Genomic DNA, 13,991 nt, shown 5'->3' with positions numbered 1-13,991 from the left:
AGCACGTCCGTATCAGCTGGAGTCCAGATCGTCCGCAGCAGGAGGACGTCTACGGCAGCTCAGAGGAATCTACGAGACAAGGGAGCTCAGGGACTCCAGAAAGGTCTATGGTTAGTAACTTTAATGGGACAGGCAGAGTTAAAGTAAGTGATGAAGGGGTTGGGGGGAAGAGGGTGAGCTAGGATCCCAGTGTGTCAGTGTGCCAGTTCCCCCGGCAGTCTAGGCCTATAGCAGCATAACTAAGAGCTGGTCCAAGCCTGATCCAGCTCTAACTATAAGCTTTATCAAAAAGGAAAGTTTTAAGCCTACTCTTAAAAGTGGAGAGGGTGTCTGCCTCCCGGACCCTGACTGGTAGATGATTCCAAAGGAGAGGGGTCTACCTCCCACACTACTTTTAGAGATTTTAGGTACAACTAGCAAGCCTGCATGTTGGGAGCGTAGAGTTCCAGAGGGGTAATAGGGCACTATGAGCTCTTTAAGAGCGGCGGCGGCCATATTGCTGCTGTGGAGCCAGTGTGACATAAAGAGGCAGTTTGAGCCTCTCATTGGAAGACTTGTAATCTCAATATCTTTGAAATTGCTGCATTACAAAAAAAAATCACCCCCCTCACAGTGTGAGCTGATCGAGAAATGAGCTATCCAGACTACACTCGTCTTTTGTACCAGGCTGTAAACATGTTTATTTCTGCTGTAAAGGTCAACTTTTTCCCATTCATGTGTATGTGGTTTCTGGTACTTCTGGAGCCAGCCTCAAGTGGATTCTCGATGAACTGCAGCTTTCAACACTTCCGCATTGGACTCATATTTTTAGACTGGAGGTTGCCGCTTGGTCACCAATCACTAAAAAGCTACTTTATGGGTCATTGTTGGCCAGATAATGGTGTAAACTTAACGATAAGTACACATTTGTGTGATTGTAATCTATTTGATGCAATTGACACTTCAAAGCTCATGCTATACCCTCAGTTTCTAGCTCACCTTGCAGCAAGAATACCAAGAAACTTTTCAAAAGTGGTTAAAAATACATTCTGACGGTGATTATGTGTCAATTGCTCGGAGCCATTGTGACGAGAAGATACAGACATAAAAAGAGGCCAGCCAATTTCAGTGTTTTATCTCAGCCTCCTGTTCCCTCCTCAGTCCTTTCTCTGCAGTCTGATCAAAACCTCAGGAGTCCACACTTGACCTCAACTCTGTTAACCCTGACTAAGCTCAGTGGCAGTTACTGTTTTATCACCTGCACAAGGCACCAACTTTTCCTTCAATCCGCGCTAAAACTAATTAAAGTTGGGGCAGAGGAAGCGTCTGGCAAGAGGGAGAGGGAGAGAAAGAGGCTGAGTGAGTGATGGCGGGAGGGGGAGATTAACAAGAGCAGGCAGAGAGCACTGTCTCTCAGCCGCTAATCCTTAATGTCACAGATACGCAGTAAGCCGGGGCCTTTGTCACTTAAAGACTGCCTTCAGATCTACCCGACTCTTTGTCTGCCGCCCTGCATCCTCCTCCCCTTATACCCTACGCTGTACCCTGACTCCTCATGCTCCTTGGATCAGGGATAAACATGGGAGTGCTCAGTTTTATGGCCGAGATGAAAGGCGGCTAGAGGTTGAAAGAAGCACCTCATGCAGCCGAGGAAGCTTGCCATAACACCAGTTGGATAAAAGAGCGAGCAGGAAAAGACGGGAGGCGGATGAGGAGGCTTTATTTTTTCTCTGTGTTTACATGTCACAGAGACTTAGACAGATTTGTTTCACGCTTTATTAAATATTCCCACTTCAGCTGGGAGAAGTTTCAAAGTTGGTTCACCAAACTTTCTCATAAGGGTGTGGCACTTGAAGCATTAAGAATTCTTTGAAAAATTTGGAACATGAACCTCAATGTGCTTTGTTAGATTGTGCAAGAGAGTCTCAATCCTCCTGACATTGCCTCTAAAAAACAACACGAATAAAACAAACAGATTTGATACTGTATGCAGTGATTGATAAGGCCTGCAGAGATGCAGAAGAGGAAAGTTTCCCCAATTAGCATTTTTGCACCACAGAGTTCCAGGAAGTCCTCCCCCCTTTTTATTGATTCTGCAGAGGGGCTTTGAGTACTGCACTTGCCCTGTGATCGGTCCATAAGCAGGCATGGACAGGTCATCTGGCGTACCGGGTAATGCCCGGTGGGCCGACGCACATTTTTGGGCCGGCCCATGGCTGTCATCATTTAAACAAAAAAGTATATTGCAACAGCTGCTGTTTGTTAAATGTGTTCAGTGCAGATGTTCATCATTCCTACAGTGTTGACAGTCAGTGAAGGCATCAGGCAGAATGTGAGCAGCACAGAGTGCAGCAGCAGGGAGGGGCAGAGGTATGTGAGTGAGAGTGAAGGACAGCACAGGAGAAGTTGTTAGTTCATTCATTCATTTAATCATTTTTGTTTTGTTAATTGGCTTGTGTTCACGGCTGACAGTGACCAGTTCATAAAGACGGACGTTACAATATTATAAATCATTTTTATCGACCGCGACAACCCATTGGTTGATTTACTTGAAGGACAGTATATTTCATTAAACATTCAAAAGACATCTGTAGCAGTGTTCACTTCAAGATGGGAATTGTGACACTGTGGCCATCTCTCTCATGGTTACTCTCTTCCATGAAGGCTGCTGCACTTTATTTTAATTTTTGACACAACGCAATGAGCACATATATGCTCTGGTATGTCGTGTGCCATCCCATATAGTATAAATAATCATGGTGGGCTGCTGTGGCCAACAATGCCTGGGCCATTTTATGGTCCCAGTCCAGCCCTGTCCATCAGTGAGTGATTGGTTTTAACATGAGCCAATTCAGTTCTATCGCCTACCATCTCTAAACCCTACCGTAAACGTTAGCTAAACATAAGTAACAGTCAGTAAAAGCTCTTAAGATTGTTAAAAATTGAGAAAAAAAGACAAATGAATGGACTGACATGAAAGGTGACATATCATGCAAAATGGACTTTTTAATGGTTCTCTACCTGAAATATGTTTCCCTGGCATATCTACAGACCCCTGAAAATGAAAAGAATCTATTCTGCCCCTGTTCTGATTTCTCCATCTTTCTGTAAATGTGTGAGAAACGAAACGAGTTTCAGTTTTCAGTGTTATTGTTACGTCACAACAATATCCGGTCTGTAAGGAAGTCAGAGCTCGGAGCTTGTTCAGCCCATAGACTGTATAAAATACAACGCAACCCCTTCTCCGTTTTTCATTCCCTGCACACATGTGCTAACAAGGAGCTTAGGAGGGAGGCATGCTAGTTGTAGGCTGTTTTAATAAACACAAAGGTCGGTTTTACTCCCCACGTCTGCAGATTTGAAGATCTAGTGGATGATTTTTATTTTTCATGGAAAAGTGCTAGCGCTAGTTAGCATAGTCACATAGCTACATGTTCGTCACTGTGTACCAAGACACACGTCTACATACTGATAAATAAAACAACAAGAAACACTAAATCTGTGACCAATGGTTCAGAAATGTCCTGCTGCAGGCGCCTCTCCATCAGGATCAGATTCTGGATCAGATTCAGAGGGTTGAAGTAACGTGATCTGTGAGCAGCCGTGTATATTCAGCCAACATGTAAACATTAGATCAACGTGCTGGAGAGCCGAGGCCACGTCCACTTCCTGAGGGGGCGTGGTCAGAGAGAAAACAGAGTGTTCTGAGGAGGGCTGAAAATGATTTTTTTTCAGGCATGCCAAAATCTGATTTCAAAGTGTTTTTTGAGCATAAACTTGAAAGACATGTTTTGGGGACCTCTTAGACCAATATATTTTGATGAAAAAGAGCACAATATGTCACCTTTAAAGTCCAGGCTTTGAGTGTTCAGCGTTTGAGTGAAGAGATAACACAATTTGAAGTATTTCCTTCCAGATTACTACACTGGATATCCACCACACAGTGATTCAGTGTCATGTGAATACCACAACAACCAAAGCAGATCTGACCTTCAAACTAGCAAGTGGTAAGTTGCTTCCTCCCCCTTTGTCTCCCTGAACCTCATCCTTACTATGCCAGCTTTTCACTAGAGGGCAAAGTGTGAGAACAATGTAGGGTATGTCTCAGTGGAGGCAGGTGTTGTGCTGCTGAAGAGCGTCGTTATGGAACGACTGCAAGTCGTAAAATAGAACCTATGCAGTGCTGATGATTTGTGAAATGTACTGTATGTACTGCACATTTTTTAAGCCTTTAAGATCCAGTCATCATGGAGGTACATATCATGCAGAAGAGCTAATCCAGCCTGGCACGCACCTTCCCCAGTCTGGGTCTATTTACCTCTGGCATGCCACATCTAGTGCCAGTGGCAGTTTAGTCCCATTATCAAGCTTCCAAAGACCTACAGACTGATGACAATACTTTAAAGACTTGGTCTATTCGTTGGAGCATGTTGCTGTTGAGTTAAGTCCCTGAAACATAGGTGATGGATTGTTACAGTGCAGAAAGAATACAACCAATGAGGCGTGTCACACTTTGCCTTAATGTCCAGTTCATAGTTTGAATGAAATTAGCCTACTCACTTAACCACATCAACATTATGTGTTTCTCTAGTGACACAGAAGAGTGGATCACCATCAACAGCAATTAGCTAATTAGAGTGGATCAGTCCATGGGGCTCAGTGTGCTCTGGGTCAGTGTCAGAACAGGCAGGAAACAACAGCAGGTCCCACATCAAGCAACAATTAAAGGCTCCTTTCATCTCCAGCAGCTTCCTGAAAGCAAAGCTATGACATTTTTCAAGACTGTACCTCTCATCTCCATAACTGACAGTCCTTTTCATTGTCCCAGCATGAGGATCCTATCCACTCCACGAATCAATCACTGACTGGGATTGGTTTGGAGAGCCAGGCTTAATATAAAGGGGCGTTAAGGTGCACTGTGAGTTAGATGGTGGGGCTCTAATCTGTACTTGTTTATACCAGAGAGAGAAGAATAGTTGTTCATTTGTCTTGCACAGAGATAATGAGAGTTACGGGATTTCAAATCAATCACTTTTCAAACTTTATTGCCATAAGGCACAAATAAAATGTGTTACAAGTGATAAGACATGCTTTCAAAAAACTTGACTATTTGTCACTGTCATAGTGGCAAACAAATCACTCTAGCTCTAACATTGTAGAATTTTCTCCAACTGTTGTTTTTGATAACAAACTAAAGTAGAAAATGAGCACTGCGTTTAAGTACCATGGACATTCATAGCTCAGTGAAAGGTGTGTTGAATAAGAAAATACATTAAGAAATCAGTAACATGCTGCTTTCAGATCAAGTAAGACCCACTGTAACTCTGTAAATCTAAAGATTTCACTGTCAAAGTGTTGAACTATCTCTGATAACTTCAGGAAGGTCCTTTCAGGGTTTCAGAGCCCTCACAGCAAACTCACTAGGTGTTTTTTGACCAGAGGGACTTTACCCTGTAACTAGAGACTTTACCCCAAAACTACGTGCGTTTGGACCGGTGGACCCAGGGTCTAAATTTAGTTCAGGGGTAGATAATCTCCCCCCTAAAAACCCCCTGCCCTGGAGCAGTACTTTTCAAAGGTCCTGGCACTTTTGGGGGGCAGGGCCTGCAATGCTGAACGTGTCTGATTGGTAGATTAAACCTCAGTGTTTTTATTCCTCCCTCCGTCCACAATAACATCACACACATCTGTGATTCTCTTGATTTCTCTTTCTTTCATTAGTTTTTATTTGTTCTATCTTTTTTGTATGTGTGTGTACTTTTCAAAAGAAGAAGCTGTGATTCTCTTGATTTAGCAGCTTGTAACAGTAGTCTTCTCTCAGCCCACCGTGAATGTGTCTCTCCCGGTGTTACGGTTTTAAAAGTGACCCTGTAAACTGGAGACCTTCAGCTGAGCGTGTCAGTGTTTGTGGAGTTTACACAGCTGTTGAAACACAGAGGGAGTTCCTGGGAATGCAAACTAGTTTAGTTTTTATTAAGATTTCAAAATATCCTCATCAGATATTTAATGATCGTCTAAAGACGTTTATGAGGGATGCATCCGGCTGAAAGTCTCCAGTTAACAGGGTCGCTGTTTAAACCAAAACACCGGGCGATCTCTGCCACGGCTTTTTGAGTTCAAAAGGATTTTAAAGCCGTGTTGAAACGTCTTTGCTACTCGCGCTTATCTCCTCTCACGTGTTGATTCAGTGAATCCATCTGTGATGAAATATAGCACCATCTAAAACAGTGGCAGCTGAGTCTCTTCATGCTAACAGGCTAACTGTTGTGTTGCTCATAATGATACCTGCCTGTCCGTCTGCTTCTATGGGGTCATCTGTGATGAATGGCATTCCTCTTTGTTTTACTGCCCTCTACTGGTCTGGTGGTGTAGTACATTTACTTTGTTTTTCTCCATACGTCACTGGCCTGATTTGCACAATCTAACCGGGACTTCAGCCTGTGGTCGAAACGCAGACAATAATGGGGGCCCAGGAACCTTTTAGTTCTGGGTAAAGTAGTTCTGGGGGCCAAAAAACCCCGAAACTCTGGGTCGAAATTCACCTTCTGTCCCTTTTAATTTTCAGCCCAGCAATTGATATAGACCTCAACTTACATGCCTGCCTGTACGGTACGAAGAGGTCAGATATAGCTGGGAGAAAGGCCATGGAGAGACTTTAAATGAATCAGTCAAATCTTATAATCTGTTTTAAAACATGTCAGTAGCCAGTGTGAAAAGGCCAAACCAGGATCGATGTGGTCATGATAATTGGTTGTTGTTAAAAGCCCAGTAGTTAAGATCTATTCAGCCTGGAGTACATCAGTTTACTTGTACTTTAGAAGGGTGAAACCAATGTTAAAGGTGAGATGAGATTAAAGCATGTAAAGTACTGTTTGAGCCTTTACAAGTTAAATTGTATGTAATGTAATCTTTCTTCTTGTCCTTTCTGCAGCATCTCTTTCCATGAAATGCTCTCAAGCTTTCTGGATCGTCACGATATCTCTCCCTGTATTTTATTTGTTTCTCTTTGAATAACCTTTGTGGCAAGTTAATAACAGCATTTTTAGTCTCTTGGGGAAAATGTTGGAGTCTAACTCTTCCATTGAAAACACTTTGTCATGTCATGTGAAGATTTTCAAGTAAATGTCACAGATAGACTTTTAGCACACTTGGTTGTTTGTGTGCCCCCTGAATTGTCAGTGGAGCTGAATACATGAAATTGAAAGTAGCTTTTCTTCACTCAAAAGTTTTCAAAAGATTGTGCCGAGCGTTAAATATTGATTTACAGCAGCTGGGAGGAAAGCCGCTGCCTTATTTTATTAAGTTAAGATCAACTTTTTTTTGCTTACTGTTTGTTTTAAAGTTAGAGAATGCATGGTGACATTTAAAAGAGACCCATAGTTTGCCACTATTATCACATCAGTGACATTTATTGCAGTATCTTTATGGTCTGCAGGCACTTTGTAACCACTTCCTGAACATCAGTTCTCTGTGATTCAATAAAACACGGATCATATGCGCCTGGTACTTGGCACAAAAAAGTTATCCTAATGAACTGTGACACTCACATGCAAATAATGTGCCTGTTTCTGGTGTGTGTTTTATCCCCAGAGTGACAGCCATAATCCCCTCCAGCTCCTGATCTTGCACTTAAAGTATTTATCTCGTGTTTAAACCAGAAAGATAGGATAAAGATTTCATTACTTTCAGTTTAAGTCTAATGGAACATTAAAATGTTGATAGCCAAGCTGTTTGTTGCACTTGGCAGAGTTCAGTGATCCATCTTCTTGGACTGAGAGATTTGGATTTGTGGGTACATTTAACAGGTTTTGCTGATTCACTGCAGGTCATTTCTTAAGGACTCTTCAATCCAGGGAAACTTTAAAAACCTTTATTAATTTAATGCATCGTCCGAGTGCAAAGGATGCATACGGATAAGAAGATATGTATGTGTATGTTATTATGCAAACAGTAAGTTAATATACATAAGGTGGATCTGTTTTTCTTTTATAATGTATGTATAGATACATGTAAGTTGAGAAGATGATGTACACACAATTTGAATGTGTGTTAAGAAATATTATAAATTATTGTAATTGTCAAGATATTAAATGTATACAGTTATGATGGATGTGAAAGCAATTCTTGTGACCATAAATAAGTATATTTTACATATTGGTTTTAGGCCAGGGTTAAATGGCCATACCTTCATACACCACTTTGATGGTGTTTGACGATCAGCTGCCCCCTGATAGTTGCCAGCTAAAGCCTGGTTTATACTTCGGTGTAACGATTCATCTACTACATCGATGTATCGATTTATATTCCTATGATCCGACTACATCGATCTGTGCTCAGCAGGTTGGCCTTCTGTGCGACATATATGGCTCTAACATCGTTTAAAAGGTAATAAATCGATTGTATCCATACTAGGAAATAACACATTGGATTTTAGCACGGCAGACTTTATATGGATGTGTTTTTTTTACACTTTTAATGATAAAGATGTTAAACGTTACTCAATTCAGGCTGCCTGTCTGTGACATCATCACCACATGCCAGCAGACAACAAAACATAGCATGGTGGATGGCAGAGGAGAAGCTGGTGAGCCAGAAATGATCAAGCCACCATTGAGGTCCAGTGTGTGGAAACACTTTGGCTTTTTCAAAGACGGAGATGTTCTAAATAAGTCGCTCGCTGTTTGTAGGATATGTGAAGGTCAAGTAAAGTTACCACGGCAACACCACAAATCTATCCAACCACCTACTAAGTCGCCATGGGATTTCACATAAAGCTGGCCATCCAGGCACCTCATGCAGGGTTCATCAAGGTAACATCAGCTCTGCAGAAGCCTCAGGCCTCTCCAGCATGTTTAGTCAGAGACTAGGACAAAACTCAGTTCAGGCCAAAACCATCACAACAACAACAGGAATCTAGGACTGTCCAGTATCAAGGGATTTATTTCACAGTCACACTGGTTGAATTTTTGTCTCAAAAGTTACTGAATCAATTTCAAGTCACTGAATCGTTACACCCCTAGAAATGATGTATACTATATTGAACTCTTCAATATTTGATTATGTACTGCAGCTCATATTGTTACTGTATATACCTATAATGTAATTGCACATCACATATTTTTCTCAAGTCTCTGATGGAGGACTACTATTGAGCCAGAGTGAAAGTCAAATGTTACTTTCAGGATAAAAGCTGAGGTCAGCTTCATTTAGTTGCCTCAATGCTTGAATGCACACCTGGCCAAGACTTTTAGATCTTCTAACAGGGAAGACGAGTGTAAGGACTGCATGGGGCCTGTGGAGATGTGAGAGTGAATCATTTTGTATGTTAAGAGACTCCTTAGCTGATCTTGAGAAACATGTTGTGACACTGACGTTTGCAGGTAAGTAGTATTCTGTGAGGGAAGACAGGGAGACAGGAGGGCCTCGTCCTTCATTATCATTAGCAGAGGTCTCTGATATGCTGCGGATTGTCCAATGGTGCGTATAATCGAGGCTGTCTGTATCCTCAGACCTGCAACTGAGAGTGAGTGAATGGTTGGATGGAGAGTGTAGTTTATAGCAGCGGAGTTGCAGCCTGGTGGATCCTGTTAAATATGCATCACGGTTCATTGGACACTCGTGTGCTGTCAGGCTGCGAGCTCCACCGAGCCATTTGTTAAATCTTTGAACAGAAGGTCAAAACTCTTGAATAAAACTGAGCAGACGTGATAGCTGCGCCTTATTCTGATGTAGCTTTGCCACATTTCTCTTCCAGACACATACACACCCTTTACACACAAGCAAGCAGTCAAATGTGCTTTTGATATGTGTCAAAACAGAAGCTGTGAAATTGTTTTAAAGACTGTAATGTGAACCGTTTTACACCGTTTAACCTTTGGTATTCCTCACGCAGAGCTAGCACAAGCCTCACAGATTTTTGTTGTAACAGCCATCCTGCTATCGTGGAAAATCACAGTCAGCATTTACAGATTCTCTGATATGATGGTGAGAGTTGTATTTCCCCTGCATATAAAAGCTTTTTCAAATAGCTCCCATGTTTTTGCAAATAAGAGGTTGGAAATGTGTTTTTATTGTACGTTCAATCTGAGGGTTATCAGAGGGGCATGAGGGCAGAGAGCAATGACAGATTGTTTAGGTCATTGTTCATGGATGGTGAAATAAAGTAAAAATGTACATGCATTATTCATTATACTTGTGTAGCCATGAGTCTATCTGGGTGGCCTACGCAGGTATCTATGTAGAGGAAAGACTGCTGAGGCTTTTCATAGACCTTGTACAGATACCTAACTTTTAACTCTCGTAAAACTCAATTCATGTCAACAGCAGACACTCAAAGCAAAGCTCTAAGTGACCTTCTTAAGAAAGAAAGTATTTTGAAAGTTAACTTGGGTTGTTGATTTGGTGCAAACAGCACAGAACCTTTATACAGACCAGTGATTAGTCTTGTGGGAAACCACAAGTTCAACCCAGAGTTCAAATTTTAACCACTGTAGTTCCTGCACATTTCTTTTTTGGCTAAATCCAACAAAGTTTTGTGTTTTAACCAAACAGACAGTCCTGTTATTTAGGTTTTAGAAGTACAGGCAGCACAGGTGAAGTCCCCCATTGGTTTTGTTGGGATGCTGTGTAGATAGTTATGCTGCTATGGGCTTGGACTGCCAGGGGAACTGGCGCACTGACACACTGGGATCCTGTCTCACCCCCTTCCACCCAAACCCCCCATCACTTACTTTAACTCTCCCTGTCCCATTAAAGTTACTAACCATAGACCTTTCTGGAGTCCCTGAGCTCCCTTGTCTCGTAGGTTCCTCTGAGCTGCCGTTGACGTCCTCCTGCTGTGGACGTTCCAGACTCCAGCTGATACGGACGTGCTGGACTCCAGCGGCAACAGCTACTACTACTCGTCTCATCACTATCACCGCTCCCTCTCTCTCTTATTCTCCTCTATCCCTCTTTCCAGACCCAACTGGGTCGAGGCAGATGGCTGTCTAACATGAGTCTGGTTCTGCTCGAGGTTTCTGCCTGTTAAAGGAAGTTTGTCCTCTCCGCTGTAACTAGCTAAATACTGTGAGGTGCAATGCTCATGGTGGATTAAGGTGGGGTCAGACTGAGTCTTATCCTGTCTTGGTGTTGGGTCTCTGTTCATAATTTGACATAGAGTGGTCTAGACCTGCTCTGTTGTAAAAGCGTCTTTGTTGTGATTTGGTAATATACAAATAAAGATTGATTGATTGATTGATTGATTGATGTTAAAAAATCTGATTTTGATGGTTTGCAAATTGAAAATAGTGTTAAGACAAGTCAAATGTTAAAACTTAAATTTTCTTTTGTTTTATAAAAAATATATGCTCGTTTCAGATTTGATGCCAGCAATATGTTTCAAAAAACACCCAGGGGAATATCTGTTATTACCTGATTTGCAACTCGTTGGCAAGGTAACGGGGTAAAAAAAAAACGTCATTTCAGAGAGGCTGAGTCTCTCAGAAGTAAAGATGGGAAGAGGTTCACCACTCTGTGAGACTGACATACCAAGTGCTTCAACAATATCAGAATAATGTTCCATCATCCAGTCTGTTCTGTGTACCTCCATCACTGTCTGGTTTGGCTCTGCAACCAAACTAGACAAACACAGACTGCAGCGGACTATAAGGACTGCAGAAAAAATCATCGGTGTCGACCTGCCCCCCATCCAGGACTTGTACCGGTCCCGGGCCAGGAAACGGGCAGGTAGCATCACCGCTGACCCCTCACACCCTGGACACAAATTCTTCAAACTCCTCCCCTCCGGCAGGCGCTACAGATCACTGTGCGCCAAAACAACCCGCCATAAGAACATTTCGGTATCGGTATCACCCACACTCCGTTAGACTGGTTCACATCTTACCTCTCTGGCCACACACGGTTCACTCAGCTCAAGTCCTTTAAATCCACTCCTTCCTCCGTCACTACAGGGGTGCCCCAGGGCTCTGTCCTGGGGCCCCTCCTCTTCATCATCTACCTCCTTCCCCTCGGTAATATCTTCCGCAAATTCAACATTCACTTCCACTGTTACGCAGATGACACCCAGCTCTACCTCACCACTAACCCCTCGTCCACTCTCCCACCCACCTCCCTCACTGATTGCATCTCTGAAATAAAAACCTGGTTCACCCTAAATTTCCTTACATTAAACAGTAATAAAACAGAGGTTCTCCTCATTGGCACCAAATCCACTCTATCCAAATCCAACAGCTTCTCCCTCACCACTGATAACTCCTCCGTCTCACCCTCCCCCCAGGTTAAGAGTCTGGGTGTCATCCTTGACAGCACATTATCCTTTCAATCACACATCAATAACATCACCCGGACTGCCTACTTCCATCTTCGTAACATCAATCGTCTCCGCCCCTCCCTCACCCCCCACACTGCCGCCATCCTTGTCCACAGCCTTGTCACTTCCCGTCTGGACTACTGCAACTCTCTCCTCTTCGGCCTCCCTCACAAATCCCTCCATAAACTCCAACTGGTCCAGAATTCAGCTGCCCGTATCATTGCCCGAACCCCCTCCATCCACCACATCACTCCTGTCCTCCAACAGCTCCACTGGCTCCCTGTTCAGTTCCGCATTCAGTTCAAAGTCCTTCTGTTGACATTCAAGACCATCCACAACCTCGCCCCCCCATATCTGTCCGACCTCCTCCATGTTCCCACTCCCTCCCGCTCCCTCAGATCCTCTTCCTCCATACACCTGTCTGTCCCCTCCGCCCGTCTCACCACTATGGGGAGCCGAGCATTCAGCCGCTCTGCTCCCCGTCTCTGGAACTCATGACCACCTCAACTCAGAAACACAGATTCTTTCCCCCATTTCAAATCACAACTCAAAACATATCTGTTCAAAACCGCTTACTCCGTCTGACTCCAATTGCTCTGTCATTTTGTTATTGTTTCTATTTTTTTCTTACCCCTTGTTAGTTTATATTGTTTTCATTTCTGACTCTGATTTTGTTTCCTTTAATGTGAATTCATGTATGTATATATTTCTATCTGTGCGGTGTTCTTGAGTGCCGAGAAAGGCGCCTTTAAATAAAATGTATTATTATTATTATTATTATTATTATTATTTCCTCCCCCCAGGCTGTCACTCTGATGAACACTAAACCATAACAGTGTCATACCTGTCAGATAAATACTCTCTGTAAATATACATGTAGATACACAATGCAACAATTCTCCAAGCAGAATTCCATATTTCTATTTATTGTATTATTTAACTTCTATTTTTATAATGTAAAAACTACCTCTGCTACTCACCACTGCACTTTATCATATTATTTTAGTCTGTACATATTAGTCATGCCTATTTGTTGTTCTTTTGTATTCATAGCTAAGGTTATTGTTATTATATTTTTATTTTATTTTTTATTGTAGGTCTTATTCTTATTCTTATTCTTATGCCTTGTACAAAGAGAGCACAGTTTACTAAAGTCAAATTCCTTGTGTGTTCAAGCATACTTGGCGAATAAAGCTGATTCTGATTCTGATTCTGATTCTGATGTTCCTTAATACGAGGATTTCATCATCTACGGTATAAAGTATCGTTAAAATACCACGAGAATCTTTAAAAATCTATGCACAAAAGGTACAAGTCTGAAAACCAATTCTATTTATCTTCACTCAAGTACAAAAAGACATGACTCTGCAGTGGAAGTCATTGCATGGGCCCCAAATCACCTTTGAACACAATCTGTCTCTGCATCCTTAAATGCAGGTTAAAACTGCACCATGCAGAGAGGAAACCATACGTGAACATGATCCAGAAACACTGGTGACCAGGCCCTGATTTTTTTACTGGATTTGAATTATTTCCAAATAAATAAAGGCTTTATATGATTTACACCCCCTCACAACCTGTTTGTATGAACATTTTACAGTGTCTCAACCTTTTGAAATTGTGGTTGTAATAAAAAAACATCTATCATACTGAGGGCATCTCTGCTTTAAACTGCACACCACAACCAACAATTGTGTCAGAC

This window comes from Notolabrus celidotus, chromosome 10 (assembly GCF_009762535.1).
Source record: "Notolabrus celidotus isolate fNotCel1 chromosome 10, fNotCel1.pri, whole genome shotgun sequence".
NCBI lineage: Eukaryota > Metazoa > Chordata > Actinopteri > Labriformes > Labridae > Notolabrus > Notolabrus celidotus.
The sequence above is the reverse complement of the archived record's forward strand: the minus strand, read 5'-3'. Positions refer to the sequence as shown.